This window comes from Homalodisca vitripennis, chromosome 2 (genome assembly GCF_021130785.1).
Source record: "Homalodisca vitripennis isolate AUS2020 chromosome 2, UT_GWSS_2.1, whole genome shotgun sequence".
NCBI lineage: Eukaryota > Metazoa > Arthropoda > Insecta > Hemiptera > Cicadellidae > Homalodisca > Homalodisca vitripennis.
This window is the reverse complement of record NC_060208.1, coordinates 53,343,320-53,360,914: the sequence shown is the minus strand read 5'-3', so window position 1 is coordinate 53,360,914 and position 17,595 is coordinate 53,343,320. Positions and strand designations below refer to the sequence as shown.

At 35.4% G+C, this 17,595-nt stretch overlaps 1 protein-coding gene and 1 non-coding gene across 2 annotated transcripts in view; both read right to left on the bottom strand.

Moving 5' to 3' along the window:
• The window catches only part of LOC124353947 (caskin-1-like), a 305,599-nt gene that overhangs the window by 238,296 nt on the left and 49,708 nt on the right, over positions 1–17,595 (bottom strand). The gene's annotated exons all lie outside the window — the stretch shown is intronic.
• Positions 8,844–8,914, bottom strand: Trnag-ccc. Its single transcript has one exon. It is a non-coding gene; the product is annotated as a tRNA-Gly (tRNA).

Here is a 17,595-nt window from a genome sequence, read left to right as displayed (position 1 = left end):
CTAGTGTGGTTATAACTATCATTACGTGACTGTTGGGTGTTCGCTTTAACAGTAGCTGTGGTTTCTAAACACAACAAACAGAGGACTGCGAGGACAAATGTGATATTATTTTAAGGAACACTGAGTCAATCTTTAGGATTTCTGAGTTTAAATTAAAAATATTCATTTCACGTAAGTTAGTCTAAGACGTAAGTCCCTCATTTCTGATTCTTTGTATGTATTAACTCAAACTTACTAATTACTAGTAGGGTTTACAATTATATAAACGAAAGAAGCAAATAAGACACTCAATAGATCATCGAATTTATTAAATTATTTTATCAAAACGAGTACATATATTTAATCCCCAACACTTTAAGGCGACTCAAAAACTAAAATTATTATAACCTCTACACATCAAATTAATTTGCGTAAGAATCACAGTGTTTTACATGTACTGTATCGTATAGATTTTATATTTGTTCCCAATAATTCGGATGATAAACCTACCAACAACTATATTACATTTTTTTCTCGTGTTTACTTTATTGCTGTAAAAGAAATACACATTCTCTAATAGTCTTTCATCATCCAAGATGCCATCGTTAGGTGTGAATTCAAACAACAAAAAACATATTTACTTATTTAAATGTGTATGTTACTTTTAATTAATGTTGTACTTAATATTCCGTGATATTCAACAAAATTTGCAATAAACTTATATACAACTATACAGATAAAATACTATGCCTCAATCACAAATTTGGTTGGAAAGTAGTTTTACTTCACTTTTTCAACTATATTTCACCGATTTAGTTTAAGTGATAATTAGGGTAAAAACTTAAGTTAAAATGCGGAAGCATTTTACACTTGGTAAGTTTCTTTCAATATTTCACTCAAAACACAATGTCAATTCGGACGTATGTGCAAAACTTAAGTGAAACACGAAATGTTTACTATAAAAATGCCATTACAATATTGGACGCGTCCTTTGTGAAATTCAGCGAACGGAGCTGAAGCCACTGCATTGACGAGCTGAACGCTGATTAACTCGTACATTAACAAGCGTAAGTTCACAGTCGACACAAGCCTTTGACGAGGCGAGGTCCTGTACATCCTTTGAGGGAGGAAAGATACAGACCGCGGGTAGTGTCGTGCCCCGGGGAGTTTTATTACACAGAAGAAAATTATAAATTGCATTCTTGTAATTCTTTCAACGTCGTATCAAAAGTACATATAGAAGGTTTTATGCCATAAAATTTATAACAATTTAATAGAAATTGGAGTTTGATTAGTGGTATACATTAGTTTGGACTAGTTGAAAATTAGTGGATTAGACCAAGTGTTATACATTGTTATATTTTTACAACACAACTTAACATATTTAAAACTAATATACACCACATAATTGAGTAATAATTCATGTTTTTTGTTGCTTCTCGTGTTTGGAACCTCCGCCGTACTTGCTTTAAGACGACGTAATCTCTTTTCGGTTGCGTCAAATGTTTTAATAATAAAATATGTAAATCTATTTTATTATTTTATGAATTATTGTTTTTATTAACAGTGCTAATTGGATATTGGTCACCTTCAAATGAGAGAAACATAAGTGTTATTTTTTTTAATTATAACATTTTATAAACTTTATATGATAATGAGAAAAAGTATTTGTGTATTGAAAAATGTTATTTTCTTCAATCTAGTTCTTTAAAAACATGTGATTAAAAATTATATTAAAGTAAATGTGTCGTTTTCTTCAGCTATTAATCATTTAAAAAAACAAGTTAACCCCTAAAATAATAATTTATCTGTATATTTTGTAAATAATTGTAAATCCTCGTTTTCACCCGTTTTGAAGCGTTTTCATCGATTAATAAGTAGTTTTACAGATTGAGATACTCCCAAGGACACGCCTCAGGATATCGTTACACTAAAGAATGCGGACAACTAGTAAATTTTGTCAGAAGTGTAAGAGTAACGGTTTACTCTCGGATTCTTATTTTGAAAGTGCCCTTAAAGGGAAACCCCGAGTAAGAGAGATGGGAAAGAACGCGGAGGGGCTGATAAGGACCATTGGTGTGAGGGGGAGGGGAAATATTGACTTGAGCGGATAAAGAAGTGACACCGATTTAATTTTCAAACGAGAACACTGATTTGCGACCGGCTAATCTTCTGAAGAACCCCCTCCCTCCCCCCGGCCACTCCAAGTTTGAGTGTGGAGAAGGGGAGAAATTACAAGCGAAGGAGCCCCAGGCCTACAGGCTTGAGGAGTCAAGCTCAGATCTTCGTTATGTTTTCACTGCGGCTTAAATTGTTAATTTCCAGCGTAAAGTAGATGTAAGACTTCCAATTCTTCGTCTAAATGTTTTGGAAGAGAAACATTTTCTTTAGGGAAGCACTACGTGCTCTTTCACGCTATTAAAATAATGGTTTAAACAAGTACAAACACAGTATTTTTTTTAAATTTATTGTTTAAATAGAGTTTAAGATAAAAAAAAATGTTTACTCTGAATTAGAATATGAATACAGACAATAAACGACAGTTGATTGTATTACGAGTGCACTATACCGACACTACCTTTGAGTTTAGTCCCAGAAGAACAATGTTAAATATTTAACTCTTTTCGCTCTTAGGAGTATTTGCAGTCATGAAAACACTGTTTCATTGCCAAAGTATGGCTCATACATGTTCAAAAGCGTTCGTCTCAACTGCTAAAAAAACATTATTTGACTGAGCATCGGCGAAGCCGATGAGTTTTTCACTCAACGCAGACAAAAACTTAACTGGAAAAACTTCATTTTTATATAGGCAACATCGAGTTCAATGACGGTCCAAGTCAACCCCTGTGGTTTGTCTGTACGTTAGCGGACATTTCTACATTGGTATTATGGTCAATAATCCTAAAATGTGACATAGTGGCATAATATGTAATGAGGTAATGAGACTTATTGCGTTCTGTTGAGTTCCTGAAATATTCAGTTGTATCGGTTAATTTTTGCACGCAACTTCAGTGAAGTCTGTTCCGCAGAATACTGTTATGTAGCCTTGTAATATTAGATAAAAATAAAATATTAGTGTAACTTTACATAAGTTGTGTGCATTTTAATTGCTTAATTGCTGATTGTTAATTGCTAGAAAATTTAAATTATACAAAAACATTGCGCTTTATGAGTTACGAGATTCTCAACGGAGTACTTATTCAAAACAAAATGCTAAATGAGACTATTAACATTAAAAACAACACTTTGCTGAAATATTACACCTTGTAGAAATGAAATAATATTTTATAATGATGTTTAATTCATCTAAAAGGTGTAATAAAACAAAATATGATATAACCAATTAAATACATTGTTATCAAATTTAAAATAGAATATAATGTAACATAATTATAAGCTTAATGATACAATCTAGTTATCCCAAAAGTAGCCTACACGATGAAAGGAACATTATGGGTCTTTCACAATTATTAGTCGATTGAATGAACATCAATCACAACATTGAAATAATGTTATTTTAATATGACACTAAATACAATATTGACACAAATGTAGTAAACAGGGATGATAAATATGTCGAAAATTAATGCCTTTGAGCAATCAAAAACAAGAGATCAAATCCTTTAAACAAAATAGCGCGGAACAGCGGGAAGATATCCCGGACGCCGGGTGGGGAAGAGGAAATGACAAATGCTTCACAAATATTAAAGAGCTTTGTGCAAATGACGAAAGGAGAAAGAGTGGTGAGGGGGGAGGGGCGTGGGATGAAGACTGTTTTTCACCGAAAGTGAGCAACTCGAGATGGGTGAAAGTAATTCCAAAACATATTTAGCATTTAAAGTGGGCCAAACTTAGGGGCGCCAATATGTATGGAAATTAATTTCTGAGCTTCTGTCGCGTACCATAACAACTTGCATAATAAGGGCCGCCATTTTTGTATCAAGGTGACTGTCTTATCAGTGACTGTGTAGTGACCTAGGTTTTATGGCGAGATATGGACTAACAATTTTCATAATGAGTTTATGTCTGCCGCCATCTTGGAGTCAGGTGACGTTTTATCAGTAACTGTGTAGTAACAAGATTGTCGGGAGATATGTACATATTTGTAGTTTAGACACACCAACATGCTGTACTAACTTAGACATGTATCTACATACTAATGTATATAAAAACTTATTTGTATAATATAAAAGTATTCTTGTTTATGGTTATACATATAGTCACGTTCTAGCAGTTATATAAAACAGACCGCAACTTAATAATTGTATACTATTTATTAAAAATGTCTCATTTTGTCAGATAGTAGTTTAGCCTGGATTTAACACACAACAAATATTGCTGTCTTTATGTATAAGAATAGTGGATGGAAAGTCTTTGAGAAAGTACCAGTAACACTCTTGATTGTACAGTGTTTGCCGCAAAGAAGTTATTACAAAAGTAAAATACGATTTCTTGAAAGAGCACGGCACAATTCTAGAGGGTGTTGTTAGTGTCAAATTTTACGCCCTACAAAGAATATAAAACTTCTCAAAGGCACGATTGTAAAAGTCCGGAATTTCGCAATCTGTCCCAAATTGTGCTCCTCAAAGGGCGCGAACCCTTTGGCCGGGAAGGAGTTCGCGAGTTGAAAAATCATCCCTTTAACAGAAGGGTGTAAAGAGATTCCCTTTAGAGGTCCCAAGAGGTCCTCCCCTCCACCCCCTCTTCTATTGCTCACGACCCACGTTTCCACACCACGTCTTGAACATGTACGATGTATTTTTCTCCATCCACTCCACCACCTCTGCTTTATTGATCTGCATTTGTCTTTGGTGACGACGCTGTTGCCACCTATTCTGTCACTCCAGGTTGGAATCGTATGTGGTATATTTATGAATAAATAGTGGCACACTTTAGCACGAAAATGTTTTTTGACCAAGTAGACATAGTATTTTCGAGTCGCGACGTTCCAAAAACCTCCATAATTTTATAGCAATTTTACATAGAACTAAAGGTTAAATTAATTAGATCCATATAATTATCGGAACACTTCTTTCTGAGATGAGTTATTTTGTAAATTAATCAAAAACGATTATTCGTTTTGAAACAAAGATTTAGAAAACTATGCACTATTTAAAAAAATCGGTCTACAATCGTTATGTACCGACAATAAGTGCAGTTCAGTAAGTCACCAATTATAAGACAAATTGGATCACCTGCTTCGGTTACGGTTCCGGTTCCAAGCGCTGGCGCCACCCTTTTAATAGCTCTTTCAAGATATTCATGAAATTAAGTTTATATGAACAATTTATCTATATGAAGAATCTTGGAGCATTGGAAAAAAGTTAATACTGGTAAAATTACTCTCTACTCAAACTACTCCCACGGTATTATTCGTAACAGAAAATTTAATATTATAACAACAACAAAATAATTAATTAACTCTTGCCATTTTTGGAACTTGATTTTCATCGTTCGACCAACATATAATGGAGCTAAACGTTGCAACAACTAATTAATATATATTGCTACAATCGATTTTGTAAAGTTGTTATTGTTTTTTTAAAGTAAAAGTTAATCAAAAAGTAAATTCAAATTTAATATTACAAAGACAAAATGTAGACAATTTGTGAAAATTCTATTGATTTAACCTTTCGGAAGTATGATAGTGTAATCATGGTGCACGGAGAGACAGGTGCTGGAAGAGTTTGTGGCTATGGGGTTTCACCTTAGATCTGTTCACAGTTTAGCTAGACATTCCTCATATAACTCTTCAATTATGAGAATTGCACCGCAAGTGACAATGTACTTTAAGTTGAATATGAATGACACGCGTGACAAGTGAGAGAGACCCAACCATGTGCTACGTACGACTTGTACGACCCTTGCATTGCATTACTGTTAACTTCTAAAGCGTCACTACAGTGGTCAGATGTGTGAACTCTGGTCTTGAATATATATAGAATGCTGATGTTTACTGTCTCACCACACTCAATCTTTCTGCAGCCTTAGGACCAGGAGACCTTAAGAAATGTGCCTTTTCGTCCATGGAGTTAGAACAACTAAGAATTGGATCATAGAGGTCATGTGAACATTCCAACTTTACAGCATCCTCAAAACAACACCTAAAAATCTGAATATACGTAGAATCATGTCCACATTATGTCTATACTGTTCGTAAGGTATAAAAGTGTCAATAAAATCTAATAAACATAAAAGTATAATGTAATGTTGTCATTAATACAATCACTCTAATACCTACGGTGTTCGAACTTTATGGAACCGTCATTCTGTAGCATATATATATATATATATATATATATATATATATATATATATATATAGCAAATGAACTGTTCAAGGCAGGAAGCAAAACTTCAAAATCACGAAAATATGTGCGATCATAATTTTGTATCAAACAATATGTTTAATGATATAAAATAACAAATAAGTAATGTATTAAATATTGCAAAGAGCATAATTTTAGGATCCAGAAGAGTACTATTCAAATTATTCAATTAAAAATAAAGAGGCTCTTCTTGGATTCCATTACCTTTGGCTACAACAAAATAAATCTTTCTCCGTCAATTGTTTCTCACATCTAAGTTGATAAATTCTCTTTCTGAAGTAAATAATAAGTTTTATTAAAAACTTACATGATACTCAGTCACAATACAGCACCATAATAAACAGCACACTCACCTGTAACAAAAATACAATTATTGTAAAACTTTAACTTGAATGCTGCTGACGCAAAAATAATATTTATATACTCCAACGTACAAAATTACTATTCTTTCAAACTATTCCACACATTCCCGTATTGATGTTACCTTTACGAAACTTTAAGAAGTAACCACCAATTACCGACCCAAATCACTTCTACCTACAGTCCCAAACAATACATAAGAAGTTCCTTGTAGTCAAGTACCTTCAGAAATCACATACATGTCACGACCCACTTGACTGAGTATTACCTTAAGGGAAGAAAAGGGCGGAAATATTTCTTAAGGGCGGACCATGAAGAAGTGGGCCCTCGATTGAATGCAGAAATAATCTCTAAGGACTCCATGACCCTTGAGATGCAGGGGTGAAGCACTTCTAGCCCCTAAATGGGGTTGAACAAAGGCTTTAGAGTATTTAAGAGGCCGTATATTAAATCTAGTTGTATACCAAGTGAATGTAACTGGTTCTGCGGTTACACTAATAAAAAGGAGACTCTTCCTCAGAACTTAACATATGAATCAAAAAATCTTTCATCGGTTTCCAATTTAAGGCAGGCTAGTTGTAAAGAGGGAGTAAGTAGACTCAGAACTGGACATCAGAAAGTACTAATAGTTTTTTTTTTTTTTTTTTTTTTTTTTTTTTTTTTTAGATCGTAGTGTTATTACAATATTGAAGAGACACATAAATATTCCTCAATTATTAAATGTACAATTATGCGGCAAAGAAAAAAGATTTAGTATTAAAAGTGGACTTCGTACCTTTGGATCCAGATGTACTGAATGACTTTACATGTGCGATTTGCCCAATAAGAACAATGCTGTGAAACACGCGGCTATGCTCTTTTTAGTCGCAGAATATGGGTGATGATTTTAAGTGTATTCTTTAATATTTTTATGTAGGCTAAACAATAAAATAAAAACATGTTTTAAATGGCTGTTTATTTGGTAATAAACACTTATTTAGTAGCACTTGCGACAGTTACGGGAAGGCTGAAGGGGAGGATGAGGCACAAATACAGGTCTCGAGTGAGGAAGTGGGCTCTTGACTGTAGTAGTAGAGCCAGGAATATGCTCCAGAGCGCTGCTGAGATACAAGATCTGAAGTACGAGGATCGACGCTAACTACCAGCCATCATAGACGGGATATAGTTAGCTGCAGAGAACATCGTGTGTCAGTGAAACGACACAGTATCATATGGTCCTGTTATACTATACTCCTCCCCCCCCCCTATTATATTAGTCCCTAATCTTGTTACAGTGTGAAGAACCGTTCTGCTGATTAAACTATTTTCATCCGTGGCATTAACTGACAAGCTATATTAATATTTCCATATTAAGCGTATAATAACAACTGAAAAATTAATATTACTTCTTTAGATCTTGTATTAAATTCAATGTACAACTATTGTCTCCGGTGACATCATAGCAAGCCTGGGTTGTGGCAAAAAACAGTTGGGTAATGCTAAAATATATTGCTAAAACTTCGCATGAGTATAGAAGGTTAGTTTATAGCGATAGTACTAGTGTTACAATTGTTACTTGATATAAATTAACATTATTATGTTACTTGATATAAATTAACATTATTAATAAACATTAAAGCCAAATGGCCAAGCTTGCAATTACATGTCTTGTACAATAGTTTTTCTTTATTTTGTATTTTTAAATTATGGAAGCATTTTCGGATTGATATTTGTTTCCAATGCTTCTAAATTAGAGACTAATTTATCGCGTATATGTTGTCAGTTAACAATATTTTTGTCCTGATATTATATTGTCTGCTATTAGTAAGTTAAGGAAGGGAGGTACACTATTACTATGCATTTATAATTATGACATTACTATTGTATAAATGCAATATTAATTTATTATAAAATGTTATTTTTTCTGGGAATGAATTAATATACAAAGTTACAGTATTTTTTTTTTAAAAACATATTGCATTTTAATGAAATTTTTTGTAAGTTATCATGAAAGTAAAAAATGTGAATAAAAAACAAAATATATTTTCTTAGTACAAGGTAATATACGAATATTAATTTTGCACTGATACAGTACTTATAACGAAATTTAACAAATTAATTAATTATTAAGATAAAAATGTTTTAATTTAATATATTTCCGTTGCAAAAAAATACATTAGCGACGCAAAAAATAATATGCACCGCCCGGGAATCGAACCCGGCTCGCAAGAATGGGAATCTTGCATGATACCACTACACCAGCGGTGCTGTTGATAAGGGAACAAAGCTATAAATAGACTACGAAATTTACGATAATGCTTATCAGTAAAACTGGAGCAATGTCATTTACTACCACTACAATAAAATATTTAACAAAGTTCAGACCTCAGCTAGCTCCAGAGATTTAAGAGCGTGTTTTAACGAATAAATACAATGGAGGGTCAATAATTAAGTGTTTCGAATCCCACGTTAAAACACATTTGCCTTCTTTTGTGATTGATGTGATAGTATTCCAATTTTTGGGGCAGGAGAATAAAAATTAGAAACAATTCTCCATATCACTTAGGCCTTTAAAGCCTCGTAAAATGGAAATTCGTGAAATAGTAAAATATTGGACTTTTCTTGATATTGTATTGATTAGCCTACTATCCTTTCTTACTACAATAATTTGCTAACTAAAATAGGAGAAGTATTATTTTTTTAACTCACAAAAATGAGAATGTATAAGGATTATCAAATTCTTTAGTACAATATCTTCTTTACCCAACACGCGGCGATCGACCCCGTAAAAAGTGATGAACAATTTCAGTGAGTGACACAACGGGTGCTGTATTAACAGGTCTATCGGAAAAATTACATAAGGTATTTTAAATTTTTAACGACATCTAACTTTTTTCTAATTCGATTACTCAGGATTATTTGTGGGTTTAAGCACTTAGGCTGGATTTTGGAAATTTGACTTGGGCGATCTCATTGCAAAATATTGATTAGAGCTTGTTTAACCTACCTACACGTACTGGCAACACATAACGGTGACAAATATCAACACCCTCCTTATCCTTTCAAATAATATAACCGTCAATAATAAGTTTTAATCAAAGTACTGATGCTTAAATCAACGAATAAATGATAACATTTGTATAAATACTGATGATAGTTATTCTGCAAATGTTAGCCTATAGATACCAATAATACTCTATTTCACTGATCTTAATTGATTATAATTTAAATTAATGTAGATTAAAATTTGCTAATCTAAAAGGTGATTCGTTTTCAACACGTTAATAAGGCAAACAATGCTTAATTATTACTGGGACACTTTTCATGTTTTCTGACAAGTAAGTGATTTAATGCTCCGAATTGCAGTTTGAAAACTGTCACCATTTTGAAACCAATGCAACTATTTTTTACAACATTATGATACACATATTGCGCACGTGTAGGGTGGTCGCCACCCTGAGACTGTCACATAATGCAATAAACATTACAAAATATGTGCATCTCACTTTGTTAAACGGCCACACCCCTTTTCATATGAATTATCTGTGCGTCACAAGGTACACTGTTTCGAATGTGAACATGTACATAACATTTTTGAAGACACTAAAAATATTCTTTAGTTCAAAACGTAAACCCAATTTACACTATTGATAGATGGTTACACGATACGGACACGTAGACGGACCGAAAAGAAAATTGTCGACAAAACACGAAATTAAGAATGAAAGGCGGGCGAGTATCGGATGGACAATTAGAGCCGCTTGTTAACATCGACACCGACAGGGACGCCGCGGCTGCCACATGCGTCGGGCTCAAGGTGACACTACTTGGCAATCACCTGTGAATAATGACACGGCTCAGGCACATAAATTAGCACTCTTTCTTATAGGCGCCAACACGACCTTCTTGTCTCCTAGTCGTATAATCCGCTCGCCAAAACTGACATTCGCTGCTCCGATCCCACATGCTTTTCCCAACCTTTACGTCTTTTAATCTTAGAATCTTCTCTCCACATGTATTACGCATTGCACAGTCTGATATTGAAGGCCAAAATCTCTGCGTTTCGGACTACTAACGAAACTTGTAATGAATCACTAAGCCTGCATCGTGTCAGTGCTGTTATTGGACATCAACAATGACAATATCGCATTTTCTTCATCCTCCCTCCAATACTTATAGGTTTTACGTTAAATTTATTCAAACACCGTATAACAGAGTAAGTTTAGATTCTTAATAATTTATAAATGAAATAAATATGTTGACCTTTATCTTCGTTACAAAGATATGACACTTAAAATAATAGTTTTCTAATCTTTGCCATGCCAAAGGCGGAGAAAACACAACGATAGAGAGACACAACGCAGATAGGAGTGGTGCTTATGTATAAATGTTGAAATGGACCATATGGTCGTGTTTAGATATCCAGTAAAATTGAAGTCCGGTAAATTCGTTACCAATGACACCTGCAAGGCAGAATAACAGCACTAGTACTTTATTCTTGTTCATATAAAATATTGATTTTGTATGGTATGTCTCCGAAGTATAGTTATAACGATGCCTGTATAGTTGGCAACAGAGAATAAAAAATGTGTTTTTTTTAGCTTGGTTCGTATTTTGACTGTTCGAATCGTGTCAACAATGTTCAATGTATCATGAACACGTGGTATAAGAATGAGACAGCGCGTTTAGAAAGCTATTGGTAGGATGGTGGGGAGACAGGTAATGCTGTTACACGTGGTGTAAGAATGAGTCAAGGCGGCTAGAAAATAGAAATAGAAATAGATGGTGGAAATCTATTGGTAGGATGATGGTGGGAGGACCTGTAACGCTGTTACGCTTGTTGTAAGAATGAGACAGGACGGCTAGAAAACTATTGGTGGATGCTGGTGAGACCTGTAACGTTGTTACACGTGGTGTAAGAATGAGACAGCGCGGCTAGAAAACTATTGGTAGGATGGCGAGGAGACCTGTAACGCTGTTACAAGTGGTGTAAGAATGAGACAGCGCGGCTAGAAAGCTAATGGTAGGATGGCGAGGAGACCTGTAACGTTGTTACACGTGGTGTAAGAATGAGACAGCGCGGCTAGAAAGCTAATGGTAGGATGGCGAGGAGACCTGTAACGTTGTTACACGTGGTGTAAGAATGAGACAGCGCGGCTAGAAAGCTAATGGTAGGATGGCGAGGAGACCTGTAACGTTGTTACACGTGGTGTAAGAATGAGACAGCGCGGCTAGAAAGCTAATGGTAGGATGGCGAGGAGACCTGTAACGTTGTTACACGTGGTGTAAGAATGAGACAGCGTGGCTAGAAAGCTAATGGTAGGATGGCGAGGAGACCTGTAACGTTGTTACACGTGGTGTAAGAATGAGACAGCGTGGCTAGAAAGCTAATGGTAGGATGGCGAGGAGACCTGTAACGCTGTTACACGTGGTGTAAGAATGAGACAGCGTGGCTAGAAAGCTAATGGTAGGATGGCGAGGAGACCTGTAACACTGTTACACGTGGTGTAAGAATGAGACAGCGTGGCTAGAAAGCTAATGGTAGGATGGCGAGGAGACCTGTAACGCTGTTACACGTGGTGTAAGAATGAGACAGCGTGGCTAGAAAGCTAATGGTAGGATGGCGAGGAGACCTGTAACGCTGTTACACGTGGTGTAAGAATGAGACAGCGCGGCTAGAAAGCTATTGGTAGGATGGCGGGGAAGGCGGTGCGACCTGTAATGCTGTTTGTTTACTAGGAGACCTGTTATCAGTGAGGAGTTGACGTTATCAGTACGGGTCACCGTCTGGCACTGATAACGTAAGACAACAAACCGCTTGCCGGGGCTTGAGCTGAGACTAGTGCTGGACACTGGAAGCCTGGGAACACCTTGATTAAAGGGCTTCTAAAAGAGACTCGAACACATTCCTGAGGCGCATGAAAGATAAACAGTTATGCTTTTAAGGAAGGCGTAGAAACTCCTAGTTCTCAAGCCTGTATCTATCGATCTCTTTATATACACAATATTTTATTAATTAAAAATTAAAATCTTGGAAGATTTGTTTACACAGGAGCAGTAAATTTAGTTATTGCGGACAGCAAAATTCCAGCCCGATTCTTTTTGAAAATAGTGATATTATGTGGATTTTTCAACAAATATTACAATCAGTATACTAAAGGAATCTAATCGTTTGGTTTCGTTTCAAATCTTTATTGTTTGCCTTGGTGAGATACAAACTAAATACTAAAATTAAGTTTTTCTGCCAAAGTAAAAAATAGAAAAATAAAGGCATACACGAAAAAGCCAAAAGTAACACAACTGTATATTTAGTTACTACTAAAACGACTCATTCACTGAAACTTATACCACTTAGAATAATGCAAACGCGTCCTTGACAAGTACGTTAATAAAAGAAGAAAGGAAAAATTGTAGTCTGCAAAAGAATAACTCAAAACGAAAGTATGAAAAAGATTGTTAAGCCCGATGTCAAGTGTTTTACGTGGGCCTTAACCTCATTAGGGGTGGGTTCCCCCCTCCCGCACCCCCACCCACACTTTCTCACCCTCCCGGCAATAATCCAGACAAATCCTGGAGTCTGCCGCTGTACTCTCTCCGTCACATCTAAACTTGCGGCAACGTTGGAAACAATCCTTTGCATTTCATTATGCGACTTTCTCTTCACTGTTGACCCAAGCACAAAGCACACGTTTGCAGTGCAAACCTCATACATTTTTCTTTCTGTAAACATTCCCTTACTATGTTTAAACTCTCACACACGCTTAATTTAGAAAGTCAACTTTATCAAGTCTTTTTAATGATAGGTAAACAATTACAACCTTTGTTGTCTACGAAGAATAGGGAAATAAATAATACCCGTATTTAATTGATTTACGGTATGTAATGTATTTAATCGTCACGAATGATACTATATTGATGGTTAAATAATGAACAGGTAACAAAAACCGGGTCATTTTCGTTTAAGGGCCAGTACAAAAGACCTTAGCTTGCCTATTCAAAACTCAGATCACGCGATGCCTGCCCGCTGCGCAGTGCTTTGCGCTGCTTGCTCTTTTAGAAAAAAAATTAACTCGAGCTTGCAAAGTCCAAGCCCAGATCAACAACGCCATGACTGCTTACTCACACAAAACTCATACAGAACTAACGCAGGTTTCATTACAGGCAAAAGATAAGCGGCGCGCGTTTATCACTGATGAGATAAGACGAGTTTATACTAGAAGTAGTACCTGGACTACTGCCCTACGAACTAATAACACACAAAAAAAGGATTAAATGCACTGTCAGTCAGGTATAGTATGTTTGTAAGGTGCTGGCCCTTAAACGAAAAAGACCCCAAAAACCTTATTCTTATTCTGGATTTGAATAGGTATATACTTGACACATAGCAGAGAATAAATTTAATGCGATTTTTTCATTTTCAATTTTCATTCTAAGGGGGCAGATCCTAATAGTTCTATGAGCGATTCGCAGATAACGTTACCATGCCAAATGTGTTTTGTTGTAATCTATTAGAATCTTCCAATAATTCATTTCAAAAATTAAATTAAATGTTGGTATTTTTGTTATTGCCACCGTTTACTCAATATATGTTTAATATATTTTTGTAATATATTTATCATCGCTGATTCCTTCGTTTATTGCTAGACAGCGCGCAGTACACGTTTCAAATGGCTAAACCTTGGATAAAACAAATACTAATTACATAATCCGTCATCAAATATAGAAGGTTTTAAAGAATTCTTAACCCTACCTGAAGAGTGAGTAATCTGAGATAGTAATATTTGTATTGCGCGTGATAAACATATAAATTAAGCCTCAACTCTTTGTTGAATGAAGTTGACGTAAAAGGATTGCCTTATATTTTTTTACTTCTCACCAAGTACAGTGGGCCGGGATATGTGCGAATTGCCTTGTTTATTTGACTGTGTGTATGTTTTGTGTGTATGTGTGCGAAAAAGTTTTAAAATTGGTAAACGCACTACTTTCAAGTGGACAAAATCATAAACCCAATATTACAGGAGGAAGAAAATATAATTTATAAATTATGTTCTATATTGTGTCACAGCTTTCCCATATCACTAAACTAACCTGAACGATACCATGTTTACTTACTCTACTATTACAGATAGAGTAGGACAACCAGTGGTCCTCTCCAGGAAAACACCAGAATCTGTTTCTAGACATCTACTAAAAGACTAGACTGAGACGTATCCAAGATAATAATAAACCGAGCATTTGCTTCGATTCGAGTTACAAAACATATAATATGTTAATTACCGCGCTCATAGTAAGAAAAGTATTATATAGGGTGTGCCGGTAACGTTCTGGACAAAGGTATACCTCGTTTTTTCTCAGGTCAACACAAACATGTTTCGCCATATGAACACAGGTCTCTGAAGTTTAGTTTTCCATCTGTCTGTCTATATGTGTTATATAAAAAAATTAATATCTTAAAAACTAATAATCAAATTAATTAAAATAATTAAAAAAATTTGACTCACATTTTTATGATAACAAGACCAGTTACTGAAAAGAATATGACAAAATTGTCTTTTATTATTTCAAAAATGGCGTCCATTAAAACTTTTAAACTTGGAATATCTTAAAACTATAAATTTTCTGAATTACAAAAATAATAGTTTTGGAGGGTTTTATAACAAATCTAATTACTAAAATTATTTAAATCGAATAATAAATAACTGACTTAGAGCAGCAGATTTGCTGTGACAAGACATGGCCCACAGTGTGAGCTGCCGTTTATTCAGTGTTTGTATTGTTGCCTATTCGCTGAGAACACATACACACAGACGGATGAAATACTAAGTATCGGAGATGTTCTGAGAACACATACACACAGACGGATGAGATACTAAATATCGGAGATGTTCTGAGAACACACACACACACACACACACACACACACACACACACACACACACACACACACACAGATGAGATACTAAGTATCGGAGATGTTCTGAGAACACACACACACACACACAGACAGATGAGATACTAAGTATCGGAGATGTTCTGAGAACACGTACACACAGACAGATGAGATACTAAGTATCGGAGATGTTCTGAGAACACATACATACAGACAGATGAGATACTAAGTATCGGAGATGTTCTGAGAACACGTACACACAGACAGATGAGATACTAAGTATCGGAGATGTTCTGAGAACACATACAGACAGACAGATGAGATACTAAGTATCGGAGATGTTCTGAGAACACACACACACAGACAGATGAGATACTAAGTATCGGAGATGTTCTGAGAACACATACAGACAGACAGATGAGATACTAAGTATCGGAGATGTTCTGAGAACACATACACACAGACAGATGAAATACTAAGTATCGGAGATGTTCTGAGAACACACACACACAGACAGATGATATACTAAGTATCGGAGATGTTCTGAGAACACATACAGACAGACAGATGAGATACTAAGTATCGGAGATGTTCTGAGAACACATACACACAGACAGATGAGATACTAAGTATCGGAGATGTTCTGAGAACACATACAGACAGACAGATGAGATACTAAGTATCGGAGAGGTTCTGAGAACACATACACACAGACAGATGAGATATTAAGTATCGGAGATGTTCTGAGAAAACATACACACAGACAGATGAGATACTAAGTATCGGAGATGTTCTGAGAACACATACACACAGACAGATGAGATACTAAGTATCGGAGATGTTCTGAGAACACATACACACAGACAGATGAGATACTAAGTATCGGAGATGTTCTGAGAACACATACACACAGACAGATGAGATACTAAGTATCGGAGATGTTCTGAGAACACATACACACAGACAGATGAGATACTAAGTATCGGAGATGTTCTGAGAACACATACACACAGACAGATGAGATACTAAGTATCGGAGATGTTCTGAGAACACATACACACAGACAGATGAGATACTAAGTATCGGAGAGGTTCTGAGATCACATACACACAGACAGATGAGATACTAAGTATCGGAGATGTTCTGAGAACACACACACACAGACAGATGAGATACTAAGTATCGGAGATGTTCTGAGAACACATACAGACAGACAGATGAGATACTAAGTATCGGAGAGGTTCTGAGATCACATACACACAGACAGATGAGATACTAAGTATCGGAGATGTTCAAATGGTAAAATATGTTTGTCTTGACCTGAGCACTAACGTGGTATACTTTTGTCCACAGAGTTCCGGGACATTCTGTATGATTATGAACAATTAAGTTGCAAGTTACAGAGTTCAAATTACGGTTACATGACACGAGTATGACCTTATTTGATTGTAGTTTTAAACTTAAATTGCATATAATATGAATGATGTAACTATTGTCTGAAACGTTCGAATGCTTGTTCCCTTGTGTTGTCAAGGCTGTTAGGAAAAATGGCAGGCGAACACCGATTACGTACACCAAAATAAGATTAGACTCTCAGTGTGGATATAAATGAAATAAATACTTCCCCTTGCAGATTGCACAATATAAAACTAATTGTACATAAAGATTCAGTAGTGATTTAGCCACGAGTCTCGTTTCAGCTAACCTCGATCGCTATCTTATCTCGTATGTCGAGATGCAGTCTCGAACAGCGATAAGACCATTAAACTAGCTGACACAACACGGCATTGCCGAAACTGCCGCAGTTCGCTATTGCGACTACAGTTAGTTTATTATATAACACTTGTTATATATGGCTTACTGCCGAGCCAACTGCACTGACGGCCCATCTTGGTCTTAGTTCCATAGGAACAATTTTATATCAAATCCGATACCGTACTAATTTGCTATTCAGAAAAATACTTAAACTTTGTTCAGTATATCGTTTAAATTATAAAAAATTATACATTTTATAAGATGAAAATTTAGAGTTAGAGTTAAACAGTAAAAATTTAAAACT